The sequence below is a fragment of the Callospermophilus lateralis genome, chromosome 14, assembly GCF_048772815.1.
Source record: "Callospermophilus lateralis isolate mCalLat2 chromosome 14, mCalLat2.hap1, whole genome shotgun sequence".
Lineage (NCBI taxonomy): Eukaryota > Metazoa > Chordata > Mammalia > Rodentia > Sciuridae > Callospermophilus > Callospermophilus lateralis.
Genome location: NC_135318.1, coordinates 94,387,130 through 94,409,329, shown reverse-complemented (window position 1 = coordinate 94,409,329; position 22,200 = coordinate 94,387,130).

Below are 22,200 nucleotides of genomic sequence, written 5' to 3'. Positions count from 1 at the left end.
CAAAAAACTTTGGTTAGTGTTGGGGACAATATCTACAGAGCATTAGGGATCAGAGACTTCGTATGTTTCATTCATGTTATTATTCTTGATTCCTGAAGGTGTTTCAAGCAAAGCCATCTGTCTGTCTGCCCTGTTGTTCCCCGGTTTGCCCAGAGATAAACTGAACCATCAGTCCCAAAGCCATACAAATCCGATTTATTATTTATTTATTTGCCTTTGCCAGTAGCTCCATTTCTCACAACACCTAATCCTCACATTTTGGATCCCTTACTGTTGTTCTGTGTTGACTCCACAATAGTAAATACACTTTCCTTTGTTGAGCCCTAACTCAAGATCTAGTGCTTTATACATCACATATACGATGTACCTAGACACGACTTCCCACCCCGCAAATGCCCTCAGGTACTTGTGTTACTTTCTGCAGATAAGGAAATCAAGGTTTGGAAAAGATAAGTAACTCCCCCAATATTATTCAGCACAGAAGTTGGAGGAGGCTTATGTTTTGTTTTTCAATATTTTGGGAATTTCTAAAGACACTCTGAATAGGTCATCTCCAAAATAGCTTTGACACTACTAATGGGAATGTTTTGTCAAATCAACTCATTTTAGAGATGAAAGAGCAATATTTTAAGGTATCAGACAGTAAGATCTGAGTCTGAATAAGGATTCAATTCTGGACTGTAAGTTTCCCATCTGGTCTTCAATCCCCAAGTTACCTGAGTCCTCAAATTATTTGGGATTGGAACTTATCTATATTTGGTCTTGGAATAAAATTAACAAAGAAAAAAAGAAGCACTTTAATGTCAGGGACCAGGACCTTAATTTTTGTTTTTTTTAACATCAAGATGTTTTGCTTCAAAATCTGAGTATCTTTCAGTGTTAATTCATTACTATCTAACATGTATTTTTAATGTTAATCAAATTCTTTACAACTTTTCACAAGTCATAAAGCCTGCCTCGAATAGTGAAGATATAATGTAGCTGTAGTTTATGAGTGTCATTTGAGCTGAACATTCACATAAAAAAGACTGTAATCATGATTATGTGTATTTAGAAAGAGAAAGATGGCAGGAAGGACCTTTGCCATATCAGTTTATAGAAGGAAATTGTTAAACCACAACACAAAGAAAAGACCACTGACTCCAATTTTAAATCAAAATAAAGCAAGCTTGTAATTTTAGCCAGGACTGTCTCTCCTGAAAACCCTGGGCTAGAGAACAGTACCCCAGCTCTCTAGGAGCATAGTTTTATAGCACAAAAAATTGCAAAGGGGGGTGTCTTGAGAACTTATAGATAACAGGATTTTGACAAGCATAATACAAAGGCAGATAGTAGGTTAATGATCTAAATGATTCAACATTTCAAGTTAGGGAGTAAATTCAGATCCCAACACCAGGATTTATGAGGTGCTGCTGAGGTCTCAGAGAAAGTTATTAATTGGTCAGTAAAAGCCAGGGACGGGTGTGTTCAAGGCACAGGCAGGCATTCCAAGCAAGTTTAAAACAGCAAAATATGGCCAGGCCAAATAGAAATTCTAATATTTTACAGAAAACAGAAATGAATCTTTTATAACATTTGACAAGATGGCTCCTGATCTTAAGAGGGAATTAGGATGGGTTTATCAAAATGGCCAGTGCCAACCCTGGTAAAAAGCAATGATAATAACCAAACCAAAGCATCATAAAATCCCAGTGACTGACTTAAAATAACAATGGTGTATTTCTTGCTCACTCTTCTTCAGGTGAGATAGTGGTGTGGTTGTATCTCAGAATGTGGGTTTGATTTAAGTCTGCTCCAGAGGTCTCTTGTTCTAAGGGACTACTTGTGGCTTATTCTTTCCATGGAGGATGGCATAATGTTAGAGTCTGTAAACAAGTCTGGATGGCGCCTGGCATTTTGCCAGAGGGAGTAGTTTGTGAAGTAACTCCAGCGAGCCATTAAGTGTGGAGATTCCTTATTGGTTGACTGCTGTATCTAGTTTATGCTAATTAAGATAAGCTGTGTGGAACGTATAAATACCTCTGTCGTCCTACAATAAACGGGTCCCACTCCTGCTGTATCAATCTACACAAGTTGCTTGTCACCCCCTGGTTATTTTGCTGCAGCCAGACTGCGGCAGATGGTGGCCCATTACGGGGAGCCCCAGGACACTCGGGGGTAAGTGACGGAAAAAAAATAAAAAAGCTGCCCGTCTATAGATACGACGGGAGCAAATCTGCTCGTCCCTAGACAGATAGGGCGAGAGGAAAAATGGCCATTTTGAGAAAATGGAGAAGATTGATACAGTATGTTTGTGTCTTTTTTGTTGTTGTTGTTTGTGTCTTGTTTTGTCTTAGTGTATTGTATTGTCTTTGTGACGAAAATATGGAAGGGGTGAGAAGTAAATTACTAAGGGAAAGAGGCACCCCAGTGGAACCAAGAATAGTTAGGGCATGTGTTGATGGAAGCCCAGGAACTCTAGTCAGAAAGAAGAAAGTTCAGAGGAGGAAGGATTATCAGGAAAAAAGTTGCAGCAAAAGGCTATTACTGAATACTTTTCGTTACCAGAGGATGTGTGAATTGGCGCAGCGGCTGCCACGTGTGCGAGCCGGTCATGGCACAGCAAGGACTTTCCAAGCTGCGGCAGCCGACTCTTCCCCGCCCAGGGAGCGGGATGCCACTAACAAAAGCCCAAATCCAAACCTGTGCCCGGAAGCAGTTTGAGTCCGGAACACTCCCTGGACTCTCCCCGGGGCTATCTGGGGCTGCCCAGGATTCTGCAGCTGGCAGAAGACTCTACAGTTGTCCCTGATGTTTGGTCATTTTCACTGCCAGTAACTACAATGGTTCTCCCACACCTGGAAGCTAATGAGTAATGAGCACTATTAAGGCCTATTTCAAATGTAAAAAACCTTGAGATAATGTACTAAATTGTTCAGAAGGTTGTTTTCTTAGTGGAATGCTACCAGATTTTCTTTAGCCAGCATTGCCGGAGTTCCTGCCTACCTCCCAGTGCCGGTGAGGATAAGGGTGAAAGAATTTCCAGTTTTGCTGAAAACCAGACGAGACTTCAGCTGAGGAATGGAAGAGAATTCGGATCAAGCTAGCTGCCTGCAGAACTTACCTGGACTTTGATTTAAGCTAGCTGCCTGCAGAATTTACCTGGACTGTGATTTACCTGGATTGTGAGTTAATCTATTAAGACACTGCTTTACCTGGACTGAGACAACAAACTGTAATCTAAAACAAATTGTAACTCGGTGTCATTGCTGGTATAATTTTTCCAAGGGCTTCTTGCATGGAGCCATCAGGTGGCTTGGTATTGTGACATGTTGTATCCTCCCCTTCTGCTTGTAGCAGATTATTTATGGTGTTTGTGTAAAAACCACTATGGTCGTTATTTAAATTAAACAAAAGGGGGAAATGTTAGAGTCTGTAAACAAGTCTGGATGGAGCCTGGCATTTTGCCAGAGGGAGTGGTTTGTGAAGTAAGGCCAGCGAGCCTTAAGTGTGGAGATTCCTTATTGGTTGACTGCTGTATCTAGTTTATGTTAATTAGGATAAGCTGTGTGGAATGTATAAATACCTCTGTTGTCCTACAATAAACGGGTCCCACTCCTGCTGTATCAATCTACACAAGTTCCTCATCACCCCCGTTATTTTGCCCAGCCAGCTGGACTGCAGAGCATAACCTAGAGGTAACAGAAAAATGCAATGTTCATAGCTAAGAATTAACACACTTTCACTTCAGTGCACATGCCATTGGTGAAAGTTATGCACATAGCCAAGTTCAACACCACTGGAGCATTGGCATGTTTGCTATAGTTTGCCCCATAGAGAACCCTGATAAATATATGGAGGTATAAGTATCTAAGCAAATAACACTGTCTAGCATACATGTGACTTTAAACTTTGTGAATACCCAAGAATACATAAAGAAAGAGAAGGTATAAAGTTTTTTACTGTTCTTTGAACTGTGCTTGGTGATGGTGCTGTTTTTAGTCACAGTGGGTATTGGATGCTATTTGCTTGGTTGTAAATTCCAGAGAAAGGGAGGATAGGGAAGGGAAGAAGGAAAGGAGACATTTAATGAGAAAACTGTAACTGGTAAAAAGACTTATATTCATTGCAGCAGAGATACTTTATTGAGGTGTGCTGAAGAACCTGGTCAACACCAGAAATCTGAGGACTGTTCCTGTGCTTGATGCTCCTCTTCTCATTATCATGAATTTTTCTTGAGTGCCTCTCATGTTCATGGAAGTAGATGTTTTGGAGCAGAAGGGAAATAGTAGTGGGGAAAATTAAGAGAGGCTTGAGTATATCTGGGTGAGAGAAGATAGGGTGCTTTGTGAAGGGGAAGTAATGAAGGAGTAGACAACATGAAGAGGGTTGATATTAGTTGCTCAAGTTCCGGAGGAAAAAGTAAAGTTAGAAAATGTGGAGAGAACGGAAGAGAGTGGCATAGGATCAGTGATTTGTTCATTTAGTAAATATTTATGAGCATCTGCAATGTTCCAAATCAGAAACTATGTTATATGTCAAGAATACAAGGGAAAAGACACAGCTTTTATCCTCAAGCCACTGAGAGACAGATGAGGGAGTCATACAAGAGAATAGATAAGTATTAAGGCACCGTCTAAATGCAAAGGTAATAGTGAACACTAAGTCCCTCAAGAGTACAAGGAAAGGTATATAATTCAGACCTGGGAAGTTACTAAAAGCTTCTAGGATCTGCTGGCATTAACCCATTAACCCAAGTTTTCCATTTTGCAAATATTTCAATGAAATGGATACAGTTGCATTAAAATACATTGGAAATAATAATGTGGAGCTTATGATATAATTTATTTTAATGGATACTATATCATTAATAATACTAACAAATAGTATTATTACAAAAAACACATTCATCTATTGCTTTTCTCAAAAGAGTAGAACTCTTAAAAACTTAGATATTTATTTCAAAGGCAAAGAAAATTTTCTTTTAGCTCATGGTTCCAGAGGTTTAGTCCATGATGGGTTGACTTCATTGCTCTGGGCCCATCATGGTGGTAGGGTATGATGGAGGAATACTGCTCCATTCATGACAGGCAAGAAGCACAGGGGGCAGGAAAGAAGCCACAGGGAAGATGAACCCTTCTGGGACATGTCCCCAATGTCACACCACTTTCAGCCATGCCCCACCTGCCTACAGTTACCACAAAGGCATCATAGATAGCTTTCAATGGAAATGGAAGTAGTACTGTTCAGTGACGTTTCAATTTAGGCTTGAAGATGAGAAAGTGCTCAGACAAGAATGTTTCCAATATATCAGTAAATCCAAGGGATAGTGGAATGATTTAATAGTGTTTTCAAAAGAGAGAGAAGGCAAGGTTGGGGCAAATAGTGGAAGAGTATGTGTTGGTTGTCCTGATGTTAAAACCATTCTTAGACCACTGTAGTAGAAGACTAGAAGTAAAGACCTTGCATATGCTACTAAGACTCCACTTGGAAATTATCTTCTATTCTGGGAGTGTATTAGTGGGGGTCTAGAGAAATAGAACTGGTAAGAGATTATATTTATATATTTACATTTACATTTATATACCGTTGAAGGTTTAGAATGAAGACTTGGCTCATGCAATGAGACTCAAAAAAGCCAATGGTATAATTCAGTCTGCGTTTGAAAGCCTGAGACACAGTGGAGCTGATGATGCAGATTCCAGTCCAAGGGCAAAAGAGATGAGATGAGATGGAATGTTCCAGTTCTAGTAGGAAGGTCGGAAGCAAAGGAGGCGAATTTCTCCTTCCTCCGCCTTTTGTTCTATTCTGGTCTCCAGAAGATTGGATGATGGTGTGAACAATGTACTTTACTAGGTCTACCAATTAAAATACTATCAACAAGAAATAATCTTTAATTTGGGAAGCCCTTAGTCAATCAAGTTGACACATAAAAGGAACCAGCACAGGTGTTAGGGTTTGGATGTGTAGCATCCTCAGAAAAGCTCATATGCAAGACAAAGCCAGAATTTTCAGAGGTCAAATTATTTGGTTATGAGAGTCTTAATGTAATCAGTGCATTAATCCACTTATATGGACTGACTGAGTGATAACTCTAGGCAGGTAGGGTGTGGCTGGAGGAGAGAAGTCACTAGTGGTTTGATTTGAGGTTTATATCTTGTCTCTGATAAACAGAGCCAGCCCCTCCCCTCCTCCCTCCCTTTCTCTCTGGTTCCTTGTAGCTATGTCCGTAGCTGCTTTGCTTTCCTCCCGTCATACTCTTCTGTCATAATGTTCTGTCTCACCTCAGGCAGCCCATCTATGGACCCAAACCCCAGAAACCCTGAGCCCAATAAACATTTTCTCCTCTAGTTGTTTTTGTCAGGTCTTTTGATCACAGAGATGAAAAATCTGACTAAAACAACAGGGAATATTCTTTTAACATTTATGTGGATGAACTAGTTAAATTAGCCAGAGGTGAAAATGCTTTTCATTGTGAGTCTGGTCATGGGAAGGGGTTTTATTAGGTCTTCAAGAATGAACAGTTCAATTGGGAAAAAGTAGGAACTCGATTTTTCTCATCTCCAAACTTTGCTTATACCGTGCTGTTCTCCATCAGGAATGAATTCTTCTTTCCTGATGCTTTATCCAAATCCTACTCATCCCACAAGGTCAGTTGAAGGGCATCTCCTTGGTGGAGTGTTCCTTACATCCAGATCACATTCATGGCCATTTTCTCAGAAATGCTGCTTACGCTGTGTCACATTCCTTTTTGATTTTTGTCATTTACTATTTTTTAATTAATAACCATCTCATTGAAGTATGCCCGACCTCTTCAAGTGTGTATTCTCAAACTGCAAAGAAGCATGGTGTGCATTGCTCTTTTTTTTTTTTCAAAGGAGAGAGAGAGAGAGAGAGAGAGAGAGAGAGAGAGAGAGAGAGAGAGATTTTTTTTAATATTTATTTTTTAGTTTTTCGGTGGACACAACATCTTTGTTTGTATGTGGTGCTGAGGATCGAACCCAGGCCGCACGCATGCCAGGCGAGCGTGCTACCGCTTGAGCCACATCCCCAGCCCCGTGCATTGCTCTTAATAGGCTTTAAACATGGGGATTTAAAGGATTTTGAAGAATAAATAGGAAGAGAAGGCGACCAAACATATTTGGTAAAGACATAATGCATAGAATTAGGGACTGGGGGAGGTAATTTGTCAAAACAAAACCTTAAATATGACTTTTCTACAATGTGAGAAAAAAGCATTTTTGGGGGGGTGAATTTTCAGGCCTATAATTTAAAAACTGTTCATTTGGTGTGTGTTTACTTTTCTCTGAAGTGTGGACTGTTATGACTTCAAGTTTGAAATATTATAAACATTGTGGTTTAAGTGCTTTTTGGTTCCTAGCTACAGGTGTGTTCAGAGTGCTTTTTCATTATGGGCTAAGTTTGTTGGGAATCTTCTAAATGCTTATTCATACCTCAGAAATTCGGCTTGGAGTTTGAAAAAGAAAGAAAAAAAAAGAAGAAATCTAGATTAAGAGGAGGCATGGAATTAAAAATTTTAGGCAACAAAAAGCTAGATGAAAGGGGACATTTAGTCTCAGATGATTTTTCACAGATTCTAGAATCTTCCATACTCAAGTGGCAGGTCGAAATGTATGTAATGTCATGAACTGGCACAGCTTGACGCCATGGTCCTAGAACTTTAGGGTTTCTTGTATTACAGCCTAATTTTACAAAATAAGAAAACATAAAAGTCCTATCAAAGTCACAAAACATAGTGTCAGGACTCCAAGTTTTAAGTCCAGTTCTTTTTGATTTTTTGAATACAAAATGATATTATTTAATAGACACATCTGGGTTAGATTCATTTGACTTCAACTACATCAAATATTTTGTGGTGGCTTTTGGAAAGTCACTTTCTATACCCATGCCTCGTGTGTCCTACTCTGTAAAAATCAACATACTGTTTGCCTTCTGATAAGTTTCTTAAAAGCATTAGAGGAAATCCCAACAAATACTGGATTCCTTATCAGTTAAATTAGGAGACTGATTGAATAAGATAATATCTGCCATAATTTTCAGCTCTAAAATAGACCGACAGATGAAACACACACAATGAGAGAACTTGGTCTCCTCCCTTTTCCTTGCTGACTCTAGTTCATCCTTTCAAACTCAGCACAGTGGAGTTGGATTCCTCGGATCACTCCAGGGTGGGCAACTGCTTTGTGCTGGCCCCATAGCCTATGTTCTGCTTGTATTTTCTTTACTAAGTGGGTCAATCTTCTTCCATCCCATTTTTTTTTATGTTGGATACTATGTTTAATTTTTCCTTGTAACACAGATGCCTAATATAACATCTGGAATGGAATAAGATCAAATTAATACTTATTAAATTGAAGAAAACCCCAAATTTCTCTAAGCTTCTTAAGGATGCTGGTGGTTATGTGTTTTCATGGTCAGTGTGCATGAGGTTCTAGGTTATTAAGGTATATTTTAAGTGCAAGGCAACCTCTCTAACTCTAGAAACTGTTACTGTTTCACCTGGCATAAGATGTTCAAAATCACTCACCTTATGAATCAACTGTTTATACCTGAGGATAAAAGGATAACCATAAAGATATGGGATACATGGTCAACAATAATGGGAAAAGGAGAGTGAGCCCAGGGAAATGTTATTTGTATGAACTGAATCTGAGGTCATTATTGCAATGAATTTTATGATAAATATCTGCCATCAGGATGCCATTCATATTTTATAAAAATGTTTTTGAAATATTTTTGTAGGCATAGTGAAAACATATTATTCTTGAAAATATATTAATAAATGACCTGAATAGCACACATTTCAATCAGTCTGTTAATAAAAAGAAAATAAGACATAGGCCTATTTGACTTAATTGGATCTCAAGATATTCTATTAAGGATATTTTTTTAAAAATCCATGAATTAATGACCAATGGAGAAAGGATTTGGAGGAACTAAAAATGGAAATTATTAAGTTTTCAAACTGTTTTCTTTTCAAATAAAAGAAATGTGATACTATTCAATGCATAATTGAAGATTAAATATAAGTTGTGAGGATTTGACTCCTCATTAACTGTAATAATAACTTATTAGGCTATAGACCAATACCTGTAGGGAGAAATTTTCAAGGTATCCAGTGGTACTTGAACAGAATGACCTTTATTGTTCCTTCCAACCCAAAGATTCTGTAAATGAATGAAAACTCCTTAATGAGGAAGAATGTGCCAATGACACACTACAGTGCCCTCTATTTTAAAAAATGCATACTTTAAATGTCAATATGTTATTTGTTTTCAATTCCTTCAACTTTTATGATAAAAAATGTCCATTTTACCATTTCTCATTCAAGCTACTAATGACAGACTGTGACCTTTACTGGGGGATCAAGAGGAGGGGGGCTAAATCTGCCTGAATTTTTGTTATAAAGAAGCAATGCAAATAGAAAAATGTTCCAATCCCCCAAAGGCTGCTAAATGATACCCTGAAACTAACTGGTTGGTCTCCAGAGGATAATTAAATTGCAGATGGGAAATAAAGCCATGATTTATTTTTAGTAGGCCAAGTTGGAGAAAATAAAATATACCTGACCTTTAAGTTTTTTATATTTGTAGGAAAATTGTGGATAAAGTTGGTTATGACTATATTTTCAGTGTCTGGTAAGAAATTTCAATCAGTAGTCAGCCTGTTTGGTCAAATGGTGTCTCCAGGGCAAATTAAAGACATTTACTAAGAGACTACGTGGCTGAAATTGCAGTAGAAATTTGCTACAATAAGCAGAGGTTTTATGGTCCATTTATTAAGAAGTTTACTTAAACTTTTGTAATTGTATGTGTACATCAACAAATAGCATGAGAAAATTGATTAGGATACAGGAAGTCCTTCCAAACTTGGCAAATGGGCAAAGGAGAGAACAGTCTTCATATGAACTAGTTTCTACTATTTTAAAAATACTTTTACTAAACTTGTGTTAATTTACAGTTATTGCTTACTTTGGTTCATCTTTCAAAAGAGTTTTAAGTGTTTAATATATGTACTTAACATTTTGGCATTTTCTTCTCCTTTCTAGAGTGTAGATGGGTGAATATTCAGTTAGGATGCCAGCTTTGTCTCACCCTGTATGAAATCTTTTGTTACTTTTTTTCCCTAAGTATGTGGGAAGACATAATGTAAATTTGGAAGCAGGTTTTTATTTTTACTAAATCCATTCAACTTTTTCTTTATAAGTTGCCTAGGGGATATGAAAAGGGGATTTAGGAAACAGGTGTTTACAACTTAAGGCAACATCTTATAGATGGCAGCTTGCAGAATTTTTAAGTGTGGGTGATTGCTTTGCAAGATACAGGCTCCAAACTCAAATATTGGCTTTGGGAAAGGGAATTGTGATTTTCTTTCCAGAAAATCTAAAACTAGGAAACTAGGTACATTTAGTATGGGGAAGTTTTTTTTGTTTTTGTTTTTTTTTTTTTTTTTTAACTGAGTGTGACTCATTTTGAGTTCAAGAATAACAGAGCTCTCTACACATGAGATTTCTTTATGTGGGGAACCTGAGTCACTCAGATAATGACTACAAAATGTGAAATATAGAAGAAGATTAGTAAAAATGCCAGTGTGTTCGTTTTCTAAAATAAGTAGATAATAGGAATAAGTGAGAACTAAAATTCAGTATTTATGGTTGGTTTTAATGCCAATTTGATTTAACAGACATGCATATTCCTGACCTGAGGTTAGCATCCAGAGGGAAGGAAGGGTACATCAGTGAAGGTAGTAGAATGTGGCTCTCCTAATTTAATGTCCAAATGTTCCTAATGGGGGAAAAGCTGAAATTGTCAGAAGTAGGATAGAAAATTTCAAAATCATAGCAAAAAAATCTGTACAAATTATTAAACATAAATCACATCTCAAATTTATTTGGTGGTAGGCTAAAAGTTATAAATTGTCCATCTAGCTAATAGAATGATCTCACTCTATCTCCTTAAATTATCTGAACTATTTCCCTTGCAATGTTTTTTTTTTTAAAGCGTGAATGTTCACTGACTCTCTCTGTTGAAGCGTTAGCCCCTGAATGGCGTCTTGTACTTCCTGTGTGATAAATATGAACCACTGTCTTTACATGAACTGAGTTTTTTGACTCTCAAAAAAATCCCATGAAGTCAGTAGTTTCGTTAACCTCCTTTGATGAACGAGGACTGAAGTTTTGAAGGACATGAGCCAGGCAGTTCAGTGCATTACCCACAGTTTGCCTTCTGTTCCATTAATGTCTCTAATAGTTAACAATCCGTTTACACTTCAGGCTCTAGAAGTTTAAAAGGTCTTCTCCCACTGCTATTGTCAAGGCTTAGTCAGGACCTGCATGCACAGGATGCAGCTTCCTGGCTTGTTTGGTATTGTGTGCATCACCCTATACTCGATCTCTGATCCTGACCCAGTATGGCTGGGAGAACATTAAATGGAAACCTTTTAACATTTACCTATACTCTCCTCCTCTCAGGAAGAACTGATAAATGTGCAAAGAATATTAGTTATTAATTAAATGACTGTGTGTACTATTTGGTGCATGTTCCTCTGTTATAAAAAGGGGGAAGCAAGAGGGACAGGAATAGAAGTTCACAACATGGGTTATTAATGTCCCATATCTTCTTGTGTATGTGTGTGTGTGTGTGTGTGTGTGTGTGTGTGTACACATCAGGATTGAACTCAGGGGCACTCAACCACTGAGCCATATCCCCAGCTCTATTTTTGGATTTTATTTAGAGACAGGGTCTCACTGAGTTGCTTAGGGGCGTTGCATTTGCTGAGGCTGGCTTTGAACTCATGATCCTCCTGCCTTGAACTCCCAAACCGCTGGGATTAGAGGTGTGTACCACTGCACCCAACCACAGATAGTTCTTTATAAATTTTTATTTTATTTTTTGGTACTGGGGATTTAACCCAGGGCACTTTGCATTTAATTATATCCCTGTTTTTTTTTTTTTTTTTTTTAAGAAGGGTCTCACTAAGTTGTTAAGGCTGGCCTTGAACTTGAGATCCTCTTGCCTCAAACTCCTGAGTGGCTGGGATTATAGATGTGTACCACTGCACCCGGCCTTTATTTCTCTTATACAAAGACTTTGTTGCTTTGTTGGTATGACATCCAGGTCCTCTGTATTTTTTAAATATTCAGCTTTAAGATGCTTATTCTTTTTCTAACTTGATCTTTTTTTTTTTAATGATTCCAGCATTGAGTTGAGGCCTATTTATTTATTAAATATCTAGTCACCCTATGGGAGTTTTAAACAATACTCTTTCCCTCATTTCTGTTTGTAACCAGCTGATATGGACACAGGGGTCTGAAAACTAGAGATAGAATAATGTTTTATAATAACTAAAGGTATTTGGAGATTGTGGCTGAGGTCAGCCAAGTGCTGCTTATAACCCTAGGAGACCACAGACTATGGAGCCAGGTTTCTACTACTGCACGGTAGTGGGGAGCCTATGTGTATTCTCTCAACTCAGATCTGTTTGTGCATCTCTAGGGATTGAACCCAGAGCCTTGTGCATGTTTGGCAACCACTCTACCGCTGAGCTATATCCCCAGCCCTCATAAGAAGATCTTGAAGAAGAAAGAATGAGAAGAGCTGAGCATGGTTAGTTTGCTCTAACTCACCTGATAATCTTGAGGAGTGGAGTGAAAGGTAGTAAAGAGAGGTCAGGAGGGCTATTCCAGTGGAGTTTCCCCTGCATGAACTCATGATACTCAAGGAGCAAAGGCCCCTCCAACACATTCCACTAGATTAAAGGACATAGTTAAAGGAGCCTAGTTGAATGAAAAGCCTCTTAGGGAAACAGACAATTCTAACATCGGAAGCTTAGTTTCATAATACAGGCCCAAGTGTCAGGATATGTCAGACATGATTCCCCAGGGAGGTGCCACGAGCTGACTCTTGAAGGAGTGGGAGTTTGCCAGGTAGAATAGGGGCTGTGTGAGAGTGTTGTGGCAGAGAATAGCACACACACAAGTTCTGAGACTAGATGTGTTTGGAGAACTAAAGTTGTTTGATGTTATCAGTGTGAATTGTCAAAGGTGAGACAACGTGGCAGAATATGAGGCTGGAAGGTCCTTTTGATCCTTTCCCTTGCTTCTGATTGTGGCTGCATTTGGGGACTTTAAATTTGCTCCCTCTTGGATAGAGGAGCAGGGATGCAGTTTATAGGAGGAAATAACTTCTAAGGCTCTATAACCCAGTAGGATACCCATGGCTGACAACAATTGATTGTGTATATCAACATAACTAGTATAGAGGAATGTTCCCAACACAAACAAATGTTATGTGCCAGGCTATATGGGCAATGGCCAGACAGATTCCATTTAACCTTGAGACTCCATGTCATGTAAGAAATGCTTCTCCCATGAGAAAACTCTGTCTCTGCTCACCTGATCTGGCTTAGCACACCCTGCTTAGGAACACAAATGTTTCTGTTCTTCTTATACAATGTAAATTTGTTCTCTTTTTGATTCCCATTTTTCTTGGGCAATGTACCCTAACTGCATGGAATGTTAATATTTGTGTAGACATTAGTTACCATTCTTTAACTTGTACTCAGCTAGGGTTGTTTTGACCCACCTCCCTTTCTGCTTATGATTTTAGATCTGATGATTTTTGTTTATGGTTTGGAATCATAGCAACATCCATTATGATTAGTGGGGTTTTGAACTATAAAATTGTGCTCTGACCTTTGGAGGGGGTTGAGGAGTGCAAAGTTGCAGTTTGCCCATGTCCCCCCATCTGGTCAATAAAGATGGTTCCATCCCCTGATTAAAGATGGGCTCAGTGCCAGGCAAGGTGGTGTATGTCTGTAATCCCAGTGGTTTAGGAGGCTGAAACAGGAGGATCTGAGTTCAAAGCCAGCCTCAGCCACAGCAAGGTGTTAAGCAACTTAGTGAGACCCTGTCGCTTAATAAAATACAAAATAGGGCTGGGGATGTGGATCAGTGGTTGAGTGCCCCTAAGTTCAATCCCTGGTATCCTCCCTAACCATGCACCCCCAGCAAAAAAAAAAAAAAAAAAAAAAAAAAAAAAAAAAAAAAAAAGATCAACTCGGTGATTTATTTCAATCTCGCCATAACACAACCATTATGCATTGTATACATGTGTTGAAATATCACACTGTACCCCATAAGTATTCCTAATACCTTATGTCAATTAAAATTTTTTTAAAATTAAAAAAAATACTCCCTTGAAGGAGTATATATTTTATACTGTATTTTACACTATTTATATATTAGCCCATTGGTCTAATCTTATGTATCTGGTAGAGAGATTCTAAAGGCACCTTTGCTTTAAGCATAGGCTACTTTATTCTTACTTCATTCACCATAGCCTCATAGCCATTGATACTTCTTGTACTCCCATCGTGTAATTCTAGGGAAGTTAGATACCATTTTAAAATGAGAAATAATTCCAAGTATAAGAGTATTATTAGCATTTTTCCAATTTAGGCTCAGTTTTTATATTTATATGGTAGTTAGAAAACTGTCATTGTTTTGACAATGAGCAGTGATCACAAACCCTGGGTTCAGATAACATGGCTGGCTGTTTACTGGCAATGCCACCTTGATAAGTTCACCAGGGAGGAGGACGCTAATATCATACCTTTCACATTCCCAACCAGGCTGACCTCTGAGAATAGAGTGATAGCTTACTTCATCCCTTGGGCCTGTTCACAGAATAATAGCCTGCTCTTGGGGGGGTTCATCAATCAAGGAGCCTGTCAGATGGCTTGGCGTGCTTAGCATTTCAAATTTATACAAATCGAATGCATTGAAAGACTTGGAGAGCAAGCCCACATGTCTTAGTTTTATTTGGCATATTAAAATCCTGTGCCAGAACTTGTGAGGTAGCTCAGTGGTAGAGCACTTGCCTGATATGAGTGAGGTCCTGGGTTTGAACCTCAGAACTGCAAAAAGAAAAAAAAAGAAAAAATACATTCTATGCCAAAATAGCTGGAAGTGATACTTTCCACCTCAATTTATTTTTCCCCCCACCTTGATTCATCATGTGGCCTTTTTTCATAAGAAATTATTCTTGATAGTTATTTGCATTTATATACTACATAATAGCTTATAAAAATATGTTAATATTTATACATGACAAAAATGTTTACAAAATTTATAAAATGTCTATACATCAGGTCATTTATTTTGAGAATGAATCATTAAAACAAGGCAACAATTGTATTACCCATTTTACCAAAGTGAAACACATATGTAATCTCAAATTTCTCTAGTTGTCACATTAACTGACATTTAATAAAGGTGAAATTAATTTTAATAATGTTATTTAACCTAATATGTCAAATGATATGATTTTTGTTTGCAATCAATTTTAAAATTATTAAGACTTTTCTATTCTGTTTTATTACTAAATCTTCAGAATCTGTCTTTATGTCTTAAGAATTAAGGGGCATATCCAGTAATCTCTATTTAGTGTGAAATGCTTATATAAATGATTTTGTATAAGGGAAAACACTGCAAATAAAATTAAGATTTTATGTCTAATCCTTTTTAATATCTTTCTTTGCTTTAGCCTTACTATTTTCAGTCGCTGTAGGCCAAAATTTCATTCCTATTGATTGTTTAGTGTGGGTGGAATTGGTGGGTGGACGTTTGTATTGACTAAATGAAAGATATGCCATCATGAGATTCATCTTCTGCTTTCCCGAAATAGCAACTCTACATTTTCCAGGTAGCTAAAAGGAAAATACCTCCCTCTCTAGACAGCTGCTGCAGAATGTTATTTCTGTAATGGTTCAAAAATTTGAAAATCTTCTCTTCCACAGGAGTGAAGAACACATATACTACATGCTTGATTCTAGAAGGTTCTGCTCTTTTCCATCAAAAATTAAAAATCCAATTAAACAAACAAAACCCAAATACTTTTGTAGAAACCAACCTCCAGGGAAAGAGTATTTGGAACCTCCAGATTAAATAAAAGCTGTTAGGGTCTGTAAACAAGTCAGGATGGCGCCTGGCATTTTGCCAGAGGGAGTGGTTTGTGAGGTGGCGCCAGCGAGCCATTAAGTGTGGAGATTCCTTATTGGTTGGCTGCTGTATCTAGTTTATGTTAATTAAGATAAGCTGTGTGGAATGTATATATACCCCTCCTGTCCTACAATAAACGGCTCCCACTCCTGCTGTATCAATGTACACAAGTTGCTCGTCACCCCCCAGTTATTTTGCTGCAGCCGGACTGCGGCAAAAAGCCACATTATGTTCCCATCCTTCTAGACTGATCTCTGAGCTCTGCTATCACTAAGCATTTATATGATCTGTTCTTCTTTGCAATCATCTGCTATTTCTAGAGGCCTCCTGAAACTGACCATCAAGTGTAAGTTTGTCGTCTTTCATGAAACTTCTCTGATTCTTCTCCTGGGTACCAAACTAGTTATTTGCAATTCTAATTCTAATTCTAATAAACTATATATATTTTATTTTTATGTGGTGCCAGGGATCAAACCCAGTGCTTCATGCATATTAGGCAAGCGTCTACCACTGAGCCACAACCCCAGCCTAGTTGTTTGTGATTCTATTATGAGAAATAATGATATTCTTTTTGATGTTATATTAAGTTGAACCAAAAGCAGTTGCTGGTAGTTGAAAATGTTCACTTTCATATGCTTCAAACTACTGTAATTAACTAATAGAATTCTGAATACACATAAAGTCCCATACATCCATAAGGTCATATCTATGTCTGGCTAACTTTTGAATCTCTCACAGCATCTTGGGCATAGTAATCCCTCAATATAGTTTCTTGAATTAAACTGAATGAAATAAAAAATGCAATGCACGTTGGGGAAGTAGAATCATATGAATCAACTCTCTTCCCCAAATAACTCACAGATTGCATGTGATTTTTAGTTCAGCTTTAGAAATAGGGATTCTGAACAGAAGGTTCTGAATTTCAGAGAAATTGAGAGACATCAACCTGGTACTTTGATGTATTAATCTAAAGAGTGAGTTGAGTGTCAAGGGAATTTGAAGTAATTGAATTTCAGGTGTTAATTATGCTAGTTATAGGCAAGGAAGCTATTGTATTATGTACAGACAATATGCAGATGTGCATAATATTTTTGCTATATTTTGTATTGGACCCAACTCAGGGTAATTTTTTTTTGTACCAGTGATTGAACCCAGGGTGTTTAACCACTGAGCCACAGCCTTTTTATTTGAGACAGGGTCTCATTAAGTTTCTTAGGGCCTTGCTAAGTTGCGTAGGCTGGTTTTGAACTCATGATCCTCCTGCCTCAGCCTCCTGAGTTGCTGGGATTATAGGCATTTGCCACCGTTCCCGGCCTGGGGTGAAAAATGGCAAGGAATGAAGATGTCCTTAGCGCCAAAACAATTGGTCTGATTGGTTTGGCAGACTGAACTAACAAAGAACAATCTTTTTTTGTGAGATAAAGAAATAATAGTGAAATCATGCTGTTTTCATATTGTTATATTTTTATATTGAGATTTACTCAAATCATATTGAAAAAGACAACTTTAAAATCAATAAACTGTTTTTTGAATTTGTGAATTTTTCTCTGTGGCTGTTCAGCAGATGCAGCTGGATCATATCAATGGCATTTTTGTTATGTATCTGCCCCCAAAACCATGGCACTAGGGATTGAGATAGAAGGAGTATTTTTGTGGATTTGATATATCTGATATGAATTTTGGATATGAAATCGCCATATCCAAGTTTGAAACTCAAGGTCTCTGAATTCTCAAGTGTGACTAAACAGACTATGAGTTAAATTATGTAAGATAAGATCCATTTTTTGTCTTGAGGCAGTTATACATCACCCCATCAAGGCTATGGTAAGAACACTGCATTAAAATGAAGATGAGCTCTGAGACGTGCTACCAGATTGTCCTTTAGGAATGAAGGGCTTGCTCCTCAGCTGCTGAAAGTGGCCTGAGCAGATGTCTCTCATCTCACAGTCCTTTCTGCAACATGCCCTGGCTGAAAATACCTGGTTGCTCAAGATCATGTTCCTTTCTGGAGAACCCTATCCTATACATGACCATGCAGGGGTACAAATCCTGCACTCTGCAGTCCAACTCTGGACAAGAAGAGGCATCCTAGCTTCAGAGTGTCTCTGGGGGTTAGCTAAGGTCTCTGCTAAAGCCAACTTCCACCTCTGATAATCCTGTTCTGTCCTCTTCCTTTTCCTTATACAAGAATTGATTGCAATATTTTTCTCAATAAATTTCTTGTAGTATCACAGCTGTCTCAGAGCTTGCTTTTGTCGACCCCAACTTATGACAATATCATCAGTTAGGAGAAAAGGGAGGTGTTCTGAGAGGATAGAGACTTGACCAAGAATTCAAGGTGAATAAAATTTGCAAATTCCCAGGTCCATCTATACTATTGATGCAGAGGTCCAGATTCTGAGAGACAGTTGGCCATAGTTGCCCAATACTATAGCAAGGACTTGAATTCCCAGGTTGCAGTGTGGGTTAGAGGTTCTACCTATTTGTCTTCCTGTTTAGTAAGTTCAAATGTGAGGTCACCGATATATCTGATCTGTAATTGCTCCAGGTATTCAGTTCCATTGAGTGATTTCCCAGATTCAGAAAGATTTCCATGGCTAATATACAAATTTGGGCTTCAGGGTATCCCGTTAATATTCTGGCTTGTGGGCAGGAATGATTTGGAATTCATTGCAAAAGACTTGAAATCTCTGAGTCCTTCCGTAGTGTTCTTGGCAAATGTTTGAATAGGATCAGAAGCATTCTTGGAGAAACCCTCATGCAGGCTGAGTCCTCTTGGTCCATCCCTGAAGGGATTCAATTCTCTAGATTTTGTGGTTTGCTTCAAGATAGTATAAAACTGACTAGACCATTAAATGGTCTCTGTCCTGTGCCTTTGAAGGACCTCCATATGACACAGAGCAAATAGTTCTAGACTCCTCTTGATCCTATTGCCACCATTCTGTGTGAAAATGCACCTATCATTTGAGTCTTTTATAAATGTCTTGGAAAGAAGTTATTATTATTATTATTATTATTATTATTATTATTATTATTTACAATTAGTGCAACCATCCCGAATGGGCCAGCATTTCTGTTGGGAGAAATTTACAGAGTAGCCATTCTTATCCCAAAAGACCTGAGGTATTTGTTGCTGTTGCTAGTTTGACCAGTTAGTGAGAAGTAACTGGGAATGCCAAGCCCAGAAAACAGAAGACATAAGCCTCTTTTTGTATTGTTTTAGGTCTTAAGTTTGAAAAGAGAAAGGAACTTAGTCTTTTCTGTATTTCTCAAAAGAGCAGAAATAGGATTCATGCGTGGAAATTAGAAGGAAGCACTTTCTATCAAATGTCTTGAATTTGAATAGATGATTTTGCTAGGTAATGAGTTCTGTCTGATTCCAGTGTTCACAGATTAACTGAGTTGTCTACATATTCGAAATATTTTGCCTTTGATAAAGAAGTCCCTGGGGTACACTGCTGCGTTGGTGGTCCTCAATGAACATACCTTCTGGTTTTTATGCCTATGAAATCCTTTGGTGAGCTCAGCCATATGGCTTTCATGACACAAGTGCTTGTTGTCATCTGGGAGTGCTTCCTTTTGGAAGCCAGGAGCTCTGTTATAAAGAAGTCTAGATTAGTCAAAGATGAGAGGTTACAGGAGGGAAGCTTACCTCTGGGCTGAATGAAGCCACATGAACAATTTCAGTCACACTCCAGAGCACAGAAACTACCCCATTGAGCTCAGAGACGTGAAAACTAATAAGACATTGTTGTCAATTACTAAATTTTGGGCTGCCTTATTAAGGGCCACAGGAGATAATGGAAATAATGAATTACATCATCTCTGAGATTCTCCCTAACTCTCTGGCTCACCAACTAATTATAAACAGTGGAAGAAAGAACTTGAATAGATATGTTTATGAGCCACCCTCTAAGATATTGTGGTCCATTCCTGGCCTTCCCCAAATCCACATTTAAACCATCTCCACTTGGGGACAATCTAGCAAGTACATAATTATCTCCCACAAAAGGAAAACTTGTCCATCCTTATTCTTCCTCCTTTGCTGATAATTCTGATTATCTGGCAAATACTGGGATAGAGGGATGGTACTCCGGCTTCAAGTTGACATGAGAATCAAAATTCCCGAATCTCTCCCAAAATTTCATATTTCTGAATATTCAAGCAGATGTCAAATGCAATTTAATCAACACTGATTGATTCAATACCCTGTTTCCTTATCTGTTAAATGAAATTTTCACAACCATTTATTGGGAGAGGAAAGGAAAAATCAGAGTATAAATCAATGTGCACATTTTAAAATAAATTTGGTCAGATTTTGTATTTGCCTTGCAATTTAAAATAGCTATTATCTCTTCTTCCTTTTGAAGAAATTCTTATTAATATGGTTTCATTCATTTGTTTTCCTGTCCTTTCATTTAAAAAAAAAAACTTTTGTTAGTTATAGATGGACACAATACCTTTATTTTTATTTATTTATTTTTATGTGGTGCTGAGGATCGAACCCAGTGTTTCACGTGTGCTAGGCAAGCACTCTACCACTGAGCCAGAACTGCAGCCCCTTCCTGTCCTTTCAATGGAATTTCAAATCAGCAGTATAAGTGGGGGGAAACTAGAGATCTTCCTTCTTGTGTTTGATTTATTTTGGATGTTTGCAAATTCATAGATAAGTGGCAGCTAGATTTCAGCTTAGTGTTTAGGAAATGTTTTTATAATGTTTATAATAAAAACATAATAAGGATAAAATTAACACTGCAGTTTTCCTTTATAACGTACCTTTACTTATTCATTTTTGGGGCTGTTAGGAGAAGACAGAGTTACCTTTGCTGTTCATTGTTTGCTTAAGGCTTGTGATCAGTACTTTCCCTGGCTCAGTCAGTCCCTGGGTTCCTTAAATAAATTGGCATTTAAAATACTGATATGAGTAGCATCTGTGTTTGGTAAACTCACTGCCAATGCAATCCAGATCCCAGAGTCAGCCCCATGAACAAGCCAGTGTCCACTGTTTCCTGACTTTTGGCCGGACTCATGTTCTTTGTCACCTCATGAGTGGAGTCATCTCAAAGAAAATGGGATAAGAGACGGAGGCTATTCCAAGCACAGTCATCACTCTTCCTCTAAAAGGACCTCAGAACAGAGGACTCATTTCACATTTCAAGGGCACTTCATGAGACAAACAAAAAGAGTACATTACAGCACATCTCATGGAGGAAGTGTGTGGGGGGAATCGTGGAAGTGATGATAGGAAGCTGGCTTCTCTCTGATGTGGTAGTCAAGGACTGTGGGGGTGCCATGCTTGGCAACCAACATTGGCATCTGGAGACTCTGAGAGGTCACCAACAGTCAGGAGGGGTTTGGCCACCTGGAGGCTAGCAACTGAAGATGCTCAGGACTGATTCAACACAGGAGCAGGTGGAAAGGAAAGCCATCTTGGCTTGGGTCCCCATCCACACTGGAGAGACAGCTCCATCGCTGACCTCCCATGCTCCCTGGTGTTTGAGCTCCACTAGTGGTAGCTCTGGTAATTCGGTGTTCTTACCGAATCATTCAGGCCCATGATCAACTACATTTCCTACAATGCTTCTATTCTTTTAAAAGTCCCCCTCTTATAATCAAAACAAGAACATTATCACCAATACCAAAGTACCATGACCCTCATTTTATTTTTTATTGGTGAATTATAATTACACATAAAATTTGGATTCATTGTACATATTTGTACATTCACATAATATAGCAATATAATTTATGACTCTTATTTTCTTTCTTCCAATACCTTTACAACTAACCAAGGTCTTCAGCTGTGTGCCAACCCATTCCTTGGGTTGAGAATGCACATGTGTGGGGCTTTGTGAGTTTATGTTTAGGGGTGGGGTAGTTGAGGAGGTAGGAGTCATTGTCATTCATTATAAAAGTGACCAAATTTTGTACACTCCCCAAAGAGATATGAGATACCTGACTCTTGGATATCACATATTATTAAACTCCAGTTGATCAATGTCTGAGGGGAAATGTGCTATTTTAAATGCAGTGTTTGGTGAGAGAGTACACTAAAGGAAGATTTAAAATGACTTAAGAAGAACAAAATAGCTAATATAAGTTGAGTGCTTACTACCTTCCAGATGCTTCATTTGTATTAATTTATTATTCTAACAAACCTTTAAGGTAGATTCTAGTATTATCTATATTAATAGCTGAAG